Consider the following 16162-nt stretch of genomic DNA (forward strand, 5'->3'; position numbering starts at 1 on the left):
GAAAAACACAGGCGGTGATAATTATGTAACATAGGCAAGTTGTTGATAACACAGGCATTCTGACATTGACAAGGAAATGAACAAATATGAATTAAACATCATTTATCTCGATTCAATCAGATGTGATAGTGTGGAACCTCTTGATAGCTTGTAACTCAGCAGTTTCATGTTGCAGCCTCCTGTTGAAATTGCTCTAGGATGAGCTCTCTAGAATCACTTACAGAAAGAACTGGAAGGTTGAAATGTTCCCCCCAAAGGGCTTTTAAATATTGTCATACCTGATGCCAAAATTTGTGACCATTAATTTTTTTCCACAGAACATAGCTGGCAGATGATAGCATGCATGACATTGGAAGATGAGGTGATTGAACCCCAGATGTTGTGAATGGACGAGGGTGTTCAGGCATATGCCCCTAGAGAGAAAGAGTGTAACCCTAACCCCTATTTAGTAAATGTAACGGGACCCCTGACCATTAGGTCCAGTTGTGGCCGACTCTGGGGTTGCGGCGCTCATCTCGCTTTATTGGCCGAGGGAGCCGGTGTACAGCTTCTGGGTCATGTGGCCGCATAAGTCGCTTCCGGTGAACCAGAGCAGTGCACGGAAATGCCATTTACCTTCCTGCCGGAGCGGTACCTTTTTATCTACTTGCACTTTGACGTGCTTTCAAACTGCTAGGTGGGCAGGAGCAGGGACCGAGCAACGGGAGCTCACCCCGTCACGGGGATTCGAACCGTCGACCTTCTGATCGGCAAGCCCTAGGCTCTGTGGTTTAACCCTCCGCACCACCTGCGTTCCAACACCCCACTGAATTCAATAGGACTTACTTCTGAGTACAGTGGTACCTCGGGTTAAGTACTTAATTCGTTCCGGAGGTCGTTCTGGAGGTCCGTTCTTAACCTGAAACTGTTCTTAACCTAAAGACCACTTTAGCTAATGGGGCCTCCCACTGCTGCCGCACCGCCGGAGCATGATTTCTGTTCTCATCCTGAAGCAAAGTTCTTAACCCAAGGTACTATTTCTAGGTTAGTGCAGTCTGTAACCTAAAGCGTATGTAACCTGAAGCATATGTAACCCAAGGTACCACTGTATTTCGGGGTTAGCGGAGTCTGTAACCTGAAGTGTATGTAACCTGAAGCGTATGTAACCCGAGGTACCACTGTATACATTATTTGGATTGTGTGGTCACCCTCTCTGAACTCAGGGATCATTCCTTCTGAGTAAATGAGTAATGGAGCAGGGATGCATGATGTTTGTGCTGCTGATTTCATGTATGGTCTCAAAAACCTCAGCCATCACCTCAGTCGAAACTGGCCTAAGGTCACACAGGCATGTCTTATTCCTAGGGCTGTCATCTGAGTGGAGAAATTCCTTCTTAACTGATTCATCACATGTGTTTTTAGCTGATGAATTGATCAAATTAATGATTTGATCTTGATTTAATATTTGTATTCTGCTTTTCCAACAACAAATGTTGAGCTCAAAGCTGTTATTGTCAGCATCCATCAGTCTTGCAAGACAATGGAAAAATGTGCCATTAAGGGTAAAGTCTAAGCACTGGAGAATTACAGCACCTGCTATGGCTGCAGAGAGCGATACGTTAGAGACATGTGTTGTTGCAGGTGGGGCAGATGAAGGTATCTGATTGTGTTGCTGCATCTGCAGCAAGGCGTTTCTTCTCTCTGCGCTCCTCCCAGCAGCCATTCCTCCCCTAGGCACTGTTCTGGATACATGACCTGACTGTCTCCAGGCACTGTGGCCGTCGTCTGCAAGGGATCCCCACATGACAGTGTCAATGGCAGCTCACAATAATCGCAACAGCACTGCACACACACATTGTAAACACTATAACATTGAATACAGTAACATATAAATAACTCGATGATAAATTCATCAGCAATTCAGTAAAATCACAATAATTCAAAATATTAGAAAGAGCTGCTGAGCTATGCCAGGCGACCTCCTCTCTTGGGGAAGAGGCTTCTTTCCCCCCTCAGAGTTCCCGCACAACTCTCTACGTTTCCAAACCAGACTTAATGCCTGCAACCGTTTTTTGTTTTTCCAAATCTCCACAACCTCCTTGCGAGGTAGGCTAGCTAATGCCCTCTTTCAGTCTGGGAAGCCGCGGAAACTACATCTCCCATCAACCCCAGTCGCTGGCCACGGAAGCCTCCCCTACGCAAGGAAAACCATAGACCGAGGCGGGAAAAGAGAGAGGACGGAAGTCAGCCCTGAGCGGACGCCGGAGGAAGCTCGGCTGGCTCCCGGCCACCGTAGGTTCGGGCTGTGTGTGTGTGTGTGTGTGTATGTGTGCCCGGCGGGCCGTTCCGAAAAGGAGGGCGGGCAGCGCGCGCGTGCGCAGAATCGAGGCCGGGCTGCGGCGGAGGTGTGGGGGCGGTTTCCCTCAGCCGGATACAGCTTCTCTTCGGCCGGCGGCGGTTGCAGCTGACGGGAGAGAGCGAGCGAGAGAGAGAGAGCAGGGGGGACCCCAAGGTAAGACCCGGAGCCCCAGGCCGGCTTCCCTTCGCGAAGCAGGGGGTTCGGAGGGTGGGGGTGGGGGGAGCGCTTGCTTCCCGCTGTGTGGCCGCCGCCCTCAGGCCTGACAGGATGGGGGAGGGGGGCTATTTTAAAATCTCTTGCGGGCTCAGAGGGGGCTCCGGGGGGTGGGCACGATGAGGAAGCCCCCCCCCAGCCCAGTGTCTGAGCACCTTCCTTGCAAGCAGAGGAAGACTGGGAATCGCCTCTCTGGAGGCAGGGCTGCTGCCAGTCAGTGCAAGGCAATGCTGGAGGAGAAGGGCCCAGTGGTCAGAGTGCCGGGGGTGGGGTGGGGCCGAGACGGCTTGGTGTAATCTGTGGCCGCCGTTTCAGCCCCCGCTGGCAATCGCCAAGAGGATGCGGGGGGGGGGATCTGATTGATTGCTGCCGGTCTGGGCGGGCCCTGCTGAGCTAGATGGGGTGAATGGTCACGTTCAGGGCAAAGGGGGCTTGCTGCCGTCTGTATGGGGAGGCTGGTGGGGTAGCTCAGCTGGGAGAGCCTTAAGACCTTTAATCTCAGCTCGCCGGACTGTAAATGAGAAATGATGCGGCAACGCGAGGAAAAGGATGGCGATCGTGTGTTCGGGACAGGAGCGAGAAACGTGATTTTAAGAAACTGTATTGCATTAATTTAATTTGGTTTTGTTTGTAATCGTTTGGGAAATTAATAAAAAATAATTTGTGTGTGTGTGTGGGAGACTCTTCATCTCAGAGCTGTGGGTTCGAGCCCCATGTCGGGCAAAGGATTCCTGCATTGCTGCAGGGGGTTGCAATCACTACATGGGTTAGTTGGTCTCTTCCAACTCTACAGTTCTGTGAAAAACCCAGCAAAAATCAAGGTCTGGGGCTTGGAGAAGGGCTTTGGCATCTGCTTTGCATACAGCTTCAATCCTCCACTCCACCAGGGAGGGCTGGGAATGTACCAGGCCTGGAATCCTGTAGATCTGCCGCCAGCCAGTACCTTCTTGCTGGGCCAGCCTTAGGCCTGTAACAGAGTGGGCAGAGTAAGAATTGGCCTGACTCGGTATAAGGCAGTTTCCTCTGTTCATTAGCAGTATCAGTAGGGGGAAAAGAGTTTGCTTTTGATCCCTGAGATCTCCAGGTGGGGCCAGGAGAGGACCCTGCCTTAAATCCTAGAGAGCTGCTGCCTGTCAGTGCAGACAAAACTGAACTTGCTGTGATTCATGTTGACTAGATCAGAGGCAAGCAGCTGAACTGGTTCACCACTGCGGCTTAACTTTGAAAATAAATCATGAACTTGGAGGCTGCTATGAAATTTCATATTAATTAGCAGGTAAAAGAGATGCAGCTCAGTGGTGGGGCATCTGCTTTGCATGCAGAAGGTCCCTTGCTCAATCCCTGCTTCTCCACAGAGTCTTGAGAATGATCCTTGCCTGAAACTCTGGAAGCTGCTGTAAGTCAGAGTGGACAGTGCTGGGCTAGGTTCTTAATGGTTTGACTGTATAAAGCCAGTGCTTGTTTCCCTAATGTCCAGAGGCTGCAGTTTATATTGGTCTTTTAACCAATGAAAGTTTCTCCCAATACTTCAGAATGTAGTCTTTGGATATCATGCTCAAATAACAGAGTCTTGTAGCAGCTTGAAGACTGACAAATCTTACTGTGACATAAATGTCACTGAGCTACAATCTGCTTCATCAGATGCATGAAGCATAATCCTGAGTTCCAGGTATATTATGTTTGTCCTTCATCTCTGTTGGTCTCTATGCTCACCCACCCACCTTGTCTTGCATAAGGTCCAGCTTGAAAAAGTTGAGAAAAATAACAAGGGAGGAGCTGGGGAGAAGAGAGAGCAATATTGTTAAAGCCCCAGAGTTTTCTATTTGTAATAGACATTAACACTTTCTGCTGTTGTAAGCTGCAGGATTTGTGCCTTCAACATTATGCACTTCTACTTCTCTCTCTCTTCTCCCCCTCTGCAAACATTTTAACATTTTCCTGACAGTTCTGGAGAATTTGAGAACTTGTTCTCTACATGGACACCTTTTTATTGATCCTAATAAAGGTGTTGCCCACCTGAGGTCTTTTGTTGCATTTCTAATAGGCTTTGAAAAATGTTCTAATAAAGGGGACCAAAAGATACTGTTGGTGATGGTGGAGAAGAGGGGAGGTCTTCATCTTTATTCACTGTGGGTGCGGGGGACCATTGATCAAATGCATTGACTAGAGTTGCCAGCTGACCAACTTGGTCTGCTCCTGTGCTTGTACAGCAGCCAGAGGTGTAGAAATTAACAGGTAAAACTTTTCCTATTGCTGTGATTTGTGCTTTCCCAAATTGCTGTGATTTGTGCATCAAACTGTTATTAAACATGCCGAAGTAGGTTTAGAGAAAAGTTGGCCACCTGCAATGCATTTTGGGTGCTGCAGAGATGCTTAGCAAGGCATCCGTCAGTGTTAAAAACTGAAATATGAAAGCTAGGAGCTAAATGGCACCTTAAACCTAAGTTACGGGCACAACAAAGAAATGTCTAGGCGCACTTTTTTAATAACAAGAATACAAAGCTGAAAATGAATAAACTGCAGCTAAAATATTATGTTCATTTTTCATATGGTCTAGTCCTTCTGCCCACCTCCCTAATATTCTTAAGAGGGTCTCTCCTCCAGTCTTCAAAGAGTAGCTGGAAGTGGGGAGGCAGAAAACGCTCCTCCTTTTCTTCCATTCTGCAGTTTTAATCTGAAATCTTAGGTGCAGTACTGTGTCCAGAGCTCAGAAACTGCTCACACTAATGAAATTCCCTGTCGCAAAATGCACCTAGAACAATGGGAGTTTCGAACACTGGCACCCACTCAGGGCTTCTTTTTTCTAAGGTAGGATAGGTCTTCCCCTTGCTCTTTGGCAGCTCTTGCATTCCTTGTTACACAGCTGCATGATCCAGAGATGGTTTTGCTTGTGGATGAGAGGCCAGAGCACAAGCAGTGAGGCATGGCTGCTGCTTCTCCACCCAGCTTGTGTACCTCCCTGGGGCATAAGGCTGCTTTCTTTCTTTCTGGTGACTGGCCAGCTAGACTTTGTTCAAGTGTGTCAAATTGAACTGGTGATCACGTGACGCTTTTGTCCCACCCACAAAGGGTGCTTGGGACTTGGTAACCCTTCTATGATCTACCCCCAACTCCATGCTCTGTCATTTAAATTTCAGAACTGGCACTCTCTTACACTGGCTACTTCCATATAGTCTGGGTAGCATCAAATTGTCTTTTATTTTATTGATCCAGTAAGCAGACATCACATTAAAACTTGTATATCAGCTTACAGAAACAGGATGCAGAGTTGTCAAAATATTGATTTTATATTTAATTGGATAATTTTTCTGCTTTCATCTGAATTTAGCTACAATTTATGTAGGAATCTTAACGACACAGTGTGCACATACACCCTCCTTCCCAGCTCCTTTTCAATATGGCTTGAATATGGCTAGCACACAGGGGGACATGTGTGAGCAGCAAATCCTTTGTATGCACAATCTGTGGCGGGGCTCCTCTCACCTTGCAGCAGCAAATGCAAAGCTGCTTGCCATGTACAGCAACCACTGGGGAGGACTGAAGCAGAGTGGGTGAGGAAGTGGTTTTTTGTACAATGTATCTGAATTGACTGTTTACAGTTTGTCACCTTATCTCTCCCTGGAGGTGTGGCAGCTTTTGACAGCATATTATGTGCCTTGCAGGGAGGGTGTTTGGGATACCAGGCTGATCTGAACTCACAGTCATTGCTGCAGTTTGAGCTGCTGACATTAGTGAGGATGGAATAGCTAGGGAAAGTGAGGGCTGTTGGAGCTTGGGTCCTGCTGCACATGCAGTTTTGCTACCAGGGCGTTGCTCCTACCTGGACACCCTGGCTCCATAACCCAGCACTCTCTTCCTTCTAGCAGGAAGCATACAAAACTGATCTTGTGACACTATTGTTACAGTTATGTTTTCAAATGTAATCTTCAAAGCTATATTGAATATCTATACAAGTCACTGCTATATTGTTCTTGCAGTGCATCATGGAATACTGTTTTTTGGTGTGGGGTATGGGGGGAGAAGTCTGTGCATTATAGAGATGTGACGAGTGAAAGACATTTGCTGGGGAAAGTGAATGAGTTGGTAAAGATGCTTTGTAGGATGTGATTTGTAAATGAAATAAATAATTTATAATAATAAAATAGATGCTGGTTATAAACTGTTGGCCTTAGATAAAGTGTGGCCAAGAAATTCCCTAAACCAGCACTCTTAACAACACAATTCCTTACATATAAGTTCCATTGAGTTCACTGGGGCTTCCTTCCCAGTTGTTTTCATTGTATTTTGTATTTTCTGCACCATCATGATATGTGTGTTAAAGGTGATAGATAGATAAATAAATACAATAAGTGGATATAGGATTTCACTCTTAATGAAGATAACTAGCAAACTGATTCCATTTTGGGGGGGCGGGGAATATTCTGGCCACCTTTGCTTGTTATTACACTAGCAGAAATTTACATGTGGATGTTTAGATGTTGGGCAGACCAAGGTTCCCTTATCACAGTAAAATTTCTAGCCATTTTTTTGTAACTGGCGGCTGTCCTTGCTGAGCCTGTGGTATATGATAGTTGAGATAGAATGTGACATTTTACACACTTCTGTATATGAAGCTGAGCTGGTTAGCTCCATCTTGTCCAGGCTTGACGAGATAGCTCTTTAGTGTCTGTGGCAGAGATCTTTGCAAGCCTGAGATCAGTTATTGGCTAGAGTGGTGGGATTGAATCTGGAAAGATACAGGACTGGGCAGGAGTCCAGTTTCCCAGATTTTGTAGGCTGCCTTCTATACCACACCAGTGCTCCCCTTTCATTTAATCACAGCTTCCTAGTTTTCCCTTGAAAGTGACTGCATTCCCTCAATGGCAAACATTCCTCCCATATGCAATTGCATGGATCCAGGCTTCCCCAAATTGGTGCTCTCCAGGCATTGTGGGTCTCCAGCTCCCATCCAGCCCAGCTAGCATAGTCACTGGTCAGGAATGATGAGAGGGGTAGTTTTGAACATCTGCAAGGTTCCAGGTTAGGGAAGACTCCAGATATGTTAGCAACTTTCACAGAAACAGCAGTCCATAAAACTTAAAATATATGGGGAGGAATTCAAGTTAAATGTCACACAAGAAGATGCAGGATATTGGTTTGGCTCTCGTGGCTGGTTGCACAACAGAAGTCCCATTACTTCCTGTTCCACAAAAAAAATTCCACTAGTGCAACCGTTGTGCTGGATTTCATATTGCGCAACTGTGATTCTTGCCCTTACACTAGTGCAACTGTCTTTGCACTGGCAGTTACAAAATTTTGGGTCTCAGACTCCAGCTGCTTGTTTGCGGCTAGTATGAACTATTCAAGCAAGATTATGGTGGAAGGACATTTTGGGAGTTCAGATTGGATAGAGCTTCAGTGTGAATGATTGCTGCTGTGTGAACAGGGAACTCCAGTGCCAGTGTTCTCCCCCCCCCCATCCCCAAAAAGGAGATTGGTGATTTGTTGGGGAACTGGAGCAATTGCTTTAAGTGAAGGGACTTGAGCCAAAGGTTGCAGAGAGTGGTTGACTGAGTTGCTCTCTGGAGAGCTGCCCTGCTAATACATGTTCAGCTGTTAGTCTCTTGGAATGGGCTGCGTTATCTTCTAAGAGGGTTTCTCGCTCAGCAGGAAACTGCATCCTGGGAGCTAAGTAGCACCTTCCAAAGAAAGAGGCTGACAAGTTGTTTCTTGTTTGGGCTAGCTTGGCAGTTCCAGCTTGAAAGCGTGCAGGCTTTTGGTTTATATTTGGGAGTGATATGCGGCTCCACCAAGTCCATTGGGAAAGTGCTGGGAAGTGTCCTGTCAGAAAATGGACTCCCCGCCCCATCCCCAAATTGTCTCTGGTGAATTTGAATTTTTCATGCTAAAAGTCATTCTGAAACTTTCCAGAGTGACGAGGCCTGCACTGAGCTTTGCACATTGCTTTCATCCTGAACTCTTCACATATATTTGGTATTAACGTGTTTGCAGCTCAAGCCCCTTAATTCCTGCTGGACCATTCATTGTTAAGAATAATCTGCTCTTGGCTTCCTTCTCAACAGTTCTTTGTGTATTCACAGAAGGCCTCCGTGCCTCTGGTGCTGGCTGAGAGAGGAAACGTTCTGAGCACCCATCACAGCTGTTGCGTTCTAAGCTGTTGTGGGTCTTGGACTGCTGAATTGGGTCCTAGATTGCACCAGAGCAGCTGACAGATAGTTCAGATTTAACAAAGCAGAAGATGTTTCTCTTGCAGTCATTTTCAATGTAGAGAATTTCTGCTGGTAGAGAACCAAAGTTAAGACTGCTCAAGATTGCTAGAAGCTTATTACAGAGTATCTGGCTTGTTCCTTTGCTGTTTATTCAAAAACTTTGGTTCAGCAACCAGGAAAACTTTTCTAACAATCAGGGGCCAATGCTAACTCTTGGCTGGGGAGCAGTAGGGGTTATTCCACTGCGATATCTGAAAACTAGCCATGTACTGACCAGGGCAGAAGTCTTTTTTGTGTAGGGGAGGGGGGCAGTATTTGTCTTAATATTTGCTGAGCCAGCTCTGAATTGGACCCCTCTCCAGTTGATGGAGCAGTTTAGAATCCAGCAAATCTTTGTCTAGACCAGCTCTTCCTGTATCCTGCCCCATTCCAAGGCTTTACACTGGCTGCCCAAATACCACAAGTGGTATCCTGTCAATAATCTGCACTGTTGGCAGGCGCAAGGGAGGACCCCCCTGCTGGCAGAGGGAAATCACTGCACTCTTAATCCCCTTCCAACAACAGATCAGGGCTCAGCAAACTTTTTTAGGAGGGGGCCGGTTCACCACCCCTCAAACCTTGTGGTGGACCGGACTGCGCATGCATGCGCGCGTGCACACATACGCATGCATGCACGCACGCACACGGCGGAGGGGCGCTTCTCTCTCTCCCCCAGCCCCTCCCCTACTTTCCTACCTCCTCCACAGCTCTGCCTGCGGTTGGGAGCCGGTGGTGGTGCCTCTCCTTTCTAGGCCAGCTTTCCCAGGTACCTGGTGCGGGGCCAGCAGGCACTCCAAGCTCCAGCCAAAGCCCCGTGACACTCCTGTCATGATGCCTACAATGCAGCCATGGACGGAGAGGCTGGCAGGCGGGTGGCGAGTCTGGGCCGTGCCTCAGTGCACGGGCGGCAAGGCTTTGGATTGGCTGGCACCAATCAAAGCCCAGCTCCCTTCCTCCACAGGGCAGGGAGAAGCCCGGAGGAGGGAGAGAGGAGGGGGAAAAGGTGCCCCGGGGGGGGGGGGGAATTGCAAAAAAAAAGAAAAAAAAGGCACAGCACGAATGATCATGCTGATCCAAGTGGCAATTCCAGGACCGTCCGCGGGCCGGATCCAGAAGGCAATTGGGCCTGATCTGGCCCACAGGCCTTAGCTTACTGACCCATGACATAGATCAAGGGTTAGGATTGCTCTGTTACTGACAAACCAAAAAGTGTGTGTGTGAGTTTAGGGTGAATGTATGTTGAGACAACAAGGGACACAGGTGGCGCTGTGGGTTAAACCACAGAGCCTAGGACTTGCTGATCGGAAGGTCGGCGGTTCAAATCCCCACGATGGGGTGAGCTCCCGTTGCTCGGTCCCTGCTCCTGCCAACCTAGCAGTTTGAAAGCACGTCAAAGTGCAAGTAGATAAATAGGTACCGCTCCAGCGGGAAGGTAAACGGCGTTTCCGTGCGCTGCTCTGGTTTGCCAGAAGCGGCTTTGTCATGCTGGCCACATGACCCGGAAGCTGTACGCCGGCTCCCTTGGCCAGTAAAGTGAGATGAGCGCCGCAACCCCAGAGTCAGTCACGACTGGACCTAATGGTCAGGGGTCCCTTTACCTTTTTTACGTTGAGACAACAAGTCATGGTGTTTTACAATCTCTGGAGTTTTACAAAATACATCAGGCAGACCTGGTCTTGTTCAGATGCATGGTTTGCTTAGGAGTAGATTCTAGCTCCCCGGAACATGGTTTTAAAAAGTGTTTGTTAAACTAGGTCAAGAAAAAGCTCCTGTGCTGTGTAAGACAGCTTCCTGGGTTTTTGGGGGGTGGTGATGGTAGTGGGTTGTTCTCTGATTGCTTCTGGCTCATTCCTGGCTGGTTTCTCTTTTCTCCTTGCATAACTTCTGAAAAATGAGCTCCTTACTGTGGTTGTGGTTCTTTTAAATGCTTGCATATTTAATACGTTCGTATTCTGCTTTCTCCTAGTGTACTTTTCTCCTAATGCAGTTTACTGTTAAAGGCACTGTACTAAAACAAAAGGTACAATAGACAAAACAGAATCCTCTCAATCTGTTTGTGGTTTCTTTAGGAACTGTTACACGTCATTCGCAATTTTGAATATATTTTGCCGTTCAAGGCAGCTTATCCAGCTCAGCAGCCCTTCAGTCTCCTGGCCGAGGCATGTAGCTAGAAAGTGCCTCTTTTCAGCTCTGCAGTCTCAGGGCAACTTGCAATTGGAGACTAAAGAACATGGGGATTCTTCCTGACACCAAATCAAACGCTTGGTCTACCTAGCTCAGTACTGTCTGTGGTGACTAGCAGAGGCTCTCCAGGGTTCCAGACAGGGAGCCTTTCTCAGCCCTACCTGGAGTTGCTGCAGACCTGGGACTTTCTTCCTGATACTCCACCGCTGAGATGTGGCCCATCCCCGTAAACCTTACGTTTTGAGGCAGGAAGGTGGGAAACCAGCTCCTTTCAGTTACACTTCCCTTGGCTGATAGGGTGGGACCAGGTTTTATTTCCATCTTGCCATGATTTTCTCCTGGACAGCAGAGGGTGAAGCCTCCCTGTGGCCATTGGCTGATGGTAGAGGCCTGAGTCTGCCTCTCTTTGGCTTTGCTGTCCCCTGGGCAAGTGGGAAGTGAGTCGTCTCTGGAGAAGGGTGGGTGCGGAATGCATGTCCATAACTTGGTTTCTGAGTTATTGCATAAGTCTCCTAGCAATACTGGAGGCTTGGTCCAGTATTTTTCTCCCAACTGAGTTTGGCTTCCTCTGACTTCTTCCTTTCTTTGTGCAGGACTCTTCCCTTCAGATCAGAAGAATGCAAACGATAAAGTGTGTGGTTGTTGGCGATGGAGCTGTGGGGAAGACCTGCTTGCTCATCAGCTACACTACCAATGCATTCCCTGAGGAATACATTCCCACGGTGTTCGACAACTACAGCGCTCAGATGACTGTTGATGGCAGGATGGTTAGTCTGAATCTCTGGGACACGGCAGGCCAGGAGGAATATGACCGCCTGCGCACCCTCTCCTATCCTCAGACCAATGTCTTCGTCATCTGCTTCTCCATTGGGAGCCCCTCCTCGTACGCAAATGTGAGGCACAAATGGCACCCTGAGGTGTCTCACCACTGCCCAAATGTGCCGATTCTTCTTGTTGGCACTAAGAAGGACTTGAGAAGTAACACGGAGACGGTGAAGAAGCTGAAGGAGCAGAGCCTGGGCCCCACCACCCCCCAGCAGGGGACATCGCTGGCCAAGCAGATTGGAGCCGTCAAATATTTGGAATGTTCAGCGCTGAACCAGGAGGGGGTGAGAGAAGTCTTTGCTGAAGCTGTGCGTGCCGTTTTATACCCTGTGACAAAGAAGAACTCCAAGAAGTGCCTTCTGTTGTAGTCGCCAAGGAACGTGGAGTAAGGATTGAGGGCTTTGGGTTGTTTTGAAGGTTGCCTCCTTAATCTAATTGCATCTTGCACTAATGGCTCTAAAGAGATATATTTCTTTCCGCAAGTACTCTTGCAGTTCAGGTGCCAGTTCCAGCAGACTGGAACAAAAGACATCAATTCCAAGTTTTAAGATCACCCTATCTGCCATATTCTCAGTGTCTATGCTTACCTAATTCTCCATCTCTTCAGTGGAGGAGAGCTGCAGCCAAGAGAGACTGTCCAAGACAAGTGCTTTCTTTGCTATACAAACCTAAGATACAGTCCTTTCTGAAGGAGACAGTAATCTGTTTTGATTCATGTGCCACTGTTGCTTTTCCTAACAATTTCTTCATCAGTTAGCTGTCTTTTGTATAGATAGGGCTGTGCCTTTCCAGTAACTGTGTCAATTTGCCAAGAGTGTTTGAGAACATGTTCTGAATTTTATAATGTCTCCGCTGTGGGATGCAAGCACCACATGTGGTAACAGAGATTTAGAAACTGAGAGGGCTTTCAATAAGATCAAAACTACTCTGCTCCTCTTTGTGGAATTGGATGCAGGTTCCACAAACTTGTTCTGGGATTGGGAGCTGGTCCCTTTTTGCTTTCAGGGTTGGAAAACTGGGCTTTACAATGCAGCTCCTTACTGTTTCTGGAGGGTGTCCCTCAGCTGTGTGATTAAGCCAAGGCATCCTTTCAAAAGCTGACTTTGCCACATATCCTTTTAAAGCTGAGCTTGCCCTCCACAGGATGAGATTTCCTTTCTCAGCCTGCCATAAGAGTCCATCACTCCAAGATTATACTCTTGCTGTGCCTGCTGTAGGAAGATGCCCTGATGGCATCGCTGCCAGGCCAACTAAACCCCACAATGAAGTGTGCCCACTCACTTGATTTTAGGTATGTTTTATACTGTTGAAGGCTTACTGCTATGCTACAGGTACCCTTATATAAACTCTGGACTGGCTGGCCTTTATGTCCATGGGCACTGTGGCAGTGCCCACCATTTCCTCAGCATATGCCTCCTTCCCCAAATGTTGTGGTTGACCGTAAATCTTATGAATGTGGTATAGATGGCAGAGATCTGCCTGCTCTAGAGCAGAAGGTCTCATTTGCTCACTACACCCCGCCTGCCTTTTTAATATAATTGCCAATGCTACAAAGCAGTACTGTATTTCTGTGCCTTTTCATTAGTACTATGTTTTCTCCTGCAGGTGAAAATATCAGTAATTTCTTGCCTTCTAAACTTTCAGGTGTAAATGCTATTAAAATGTTGCACTGGTTTGTTGACCTCTTTAGGACATAGGTACCCAATATAGGTGCATATAGGCAGGGTTTTAACTTTCACTGAAATATTAACTTCCCTTTCTTGGGAAAAAAAAACATGTGCAAGTGCTTTTTAAAAAGAAAACATGCATTTCTAGCACCACAGCTGATTTAATCTAGTGGCATTAAAGAACTTTTTTTACTTATGATGATTTGTGGCCATATTCAAGATCTTTAGTTTATTGGGAGCCTGATGCTCTATGGCATCTCTCTGGCCAAGGATAGCTTATTTATTTGATCAACAAGTTTGTTAATTGCAGTTCTTGAGAAATGAGTGTTTTCTCCACAGGTATGCTGCATTGCTGCCAAGGAACAAAACAATACTGAGCAGAATTCTGTTCCTTTTTTTTTTTTAAGCTCAGCACCATTTCGAAGTGAATTATTTATGTTTTTATATGACGATTGTTCTGATTACAAATCTGGTGTGTCTAAATGGAGAGCAAAATTTGCCTGACTTTAGAATCGCAGTACTTGTGAGCTGTCCTCGGTATTGATGCCAATAAAATGCAGGCGTAATGGAGCTAGACAGATAACTAAGACCAGGTGCAAAGCCAGTGTAGTTCACACCATGGTTGAACAAAATCTGCACCTAGAAGTCCTAAGAGTTGAGGCTAACCTGACTAGATCACTACAATTGAAATTGGGTATTTTCTTCTCCTCCCCACATAGCCTGGGTCCTTTGGCTGTGATCTGACCATTCTCAGGATTTAAAGTGGAGACGGACACATTCTTGGTGACTAGGGAACACAGTTAAATATGGTTTGGTCTAATCTCTGGATCCAAATGCTTTTTTGAACATCAAATAAAATCATAACTGTGTTAGGCTCTGGTGCCTTTAGGCCCAGAAATATTGTGGACTAGGCTCTGCAGGCCAATAGGTGTTGTTGTTTTTTACTTGAATGTTTGTGTAGAATGTGCAGGCCCTAAAAACTTGCAAAGCTTTCTTCATCTGCCTTGCAGAAATAATTCTGGGTGCTGCAGGGGCCAAGGTGAAAGAGCTGTCTGATCTGCCCGTTGGAAGGAATTTCTCTAGGTTGAGGTTTTACGTGGTTGATGGGTGTGCCACATGTGCCTTAATGTGCAAGGGGAATCTGAGACTGTGTGGTACTGAAACATACACTGGCAACTGATTTTATAGTTAAAAAATAAATTTGTATGGCGACTAACGGAGTTATTTTTAAATTATGCAGAATTAAATTGTAATAAAGCATTTTCTTGGTTTTTTCCTTTGTCTGGTTATTCATTCTCTCTCTCTTTTCATAAGGGGTGTTTCAAAAAGTGTTCCCTTTCTCCCTGAGCTTTTGTTATAAGGAATTTGTAGTTCCTTGGAACCAAGTTTGTTTAGAGCAACTTTGATCTTTTATGAAATGCCCTTGCTCCCTTTAAGAATGTTCCTCTGTTTTTACAGCTTTGATCTTGCATTTAGTTCTGAGGGAAATATCTCTCCAGTCATGCCTAGAATTGCATTCTGAGCTGGAGAGGAGGATGTGAGTTATGACAGTAGTAGTGCCTCTTAAAAGGTTGAAGTAGGGATGGTGCAGCAGCTACCATCATCTCCGCCTGTTTAAATGTAACCTTTATCATGTCTTTGTTTCATTTCAGAAGTGTCTCTTACTCCATTGTTCTATCAGACCTTCACAAATTTGTTGTAGGCAGACCAAATTTATAATGTCCAAGAACTACAGTTGGACATATGCTACTTCTGTTACCTCTAGTGCCACCTCATCCTTGCCTGATTTCTGCTGGGTGGTAACAGTGCAGAAAACACAATAAAAACTTACCCATTTCCCAAAACAAGCAATTGTGTGAATATATGTGGATGCAAAGGGTGGTGCTGTGGGTTAAACCACAGAGCCTAGAACTTGCCGACCTTCGGCAGTTCAAATCCCCACGACGGGGTGAGCTCCCATTGCTCAGTCCCTGTTCCTGCCAACCTAGCAGTTCGAAAGCACGCCAAAATGCAAGTAGACAAGTAGGTACTGCTCCGGTGGGAAGGTAAACGGCGTTTCCACTCTGGTTCGCTAGAAGCGGCTTAGTCATGCTGGCCATATGACCCGGAAGCTGTATGCTGGCTCCCTCGGCCAATAAAGCGAGATGAGCGCCGCAACCCCAGAGTCGGTCCTGACTGGACCTAGTGGTCAGGGGTCCCTTTACCTTTACGTGGATGCAAATCTATTCTGTCTTCCCTTAAGAGCACAAGAACTATGCTGGGTCAGGCCAAATGTCCATCCAGTCCAGCACCCTGCAGTAGCCCGTTGTATTTTTTAAATTACCCCCTCACACACCACTTGCTCTTCAAAACAAATTAGCACAGTGGTTTACAATGAATATAAAAATACCAGCAGGCATCTGTGGCCCTGTAAGTTAAAGTAGTGTGCAGTGCTTCTGTTCACTGTTTCAGCTCCCTAATTTCATCTCTCCGGGTAAACCACTGGTATTGCGTTAAGCTAGGTAAGCTCTGATTTCGTCCCAAGCCTGCTGCTTCCCCCCTTCTTCCTGCCCATAGCTGTCAACGTTTTCCTTTTTTTAAGGGAAAGTCCCTTATTCCGAATAGGGTTCCTCGCAAGAAAAGAGAAAAGTTGACAGCTGTGTTGCTGCCACCTCGTGGAACATGTTTCAGTAGTGCAAGCCTAAGCA

General features: G+C 46.7%; 1 pseudogene across 1 annotated transcript; it reads left to right on the forward strand.

Annotated features, from left to right (window-relative positions):
* Positions 1 to 2324: 2324 nt before the first annotated feature.
* On the forward strand, positions 2325 to 14750 carry LOC309523516 (rho-related GTP-binding protein RhoG pseudogene; annotated as a pseudogene). The gene is made up of 2 exons (XR_014224662.1): positions 2325 to 2491; positions 11577 to 14750. The product of XR_014224662.1 is annotated as a rho-related GTP-binding protein RhoG pseudogene (transcript).
* The last annotated feature ends 1412 nt before the right edge of the window (positions 14751 to 16162 follow it).

The sequence above is a fragment of the Podarcis vaucheri genome, assembly GCF_965113315.1.
Source record: "Podarcis vaucheri genome assembly, chromosome: Z".
NCBI classification, from domain to species: domain Eukaryota; kingdom Metazoa; phylum Chordata; class Lepidosauria; order Squamata; family Lacertidae; genus Podarcis; species Podarcis vaucheri.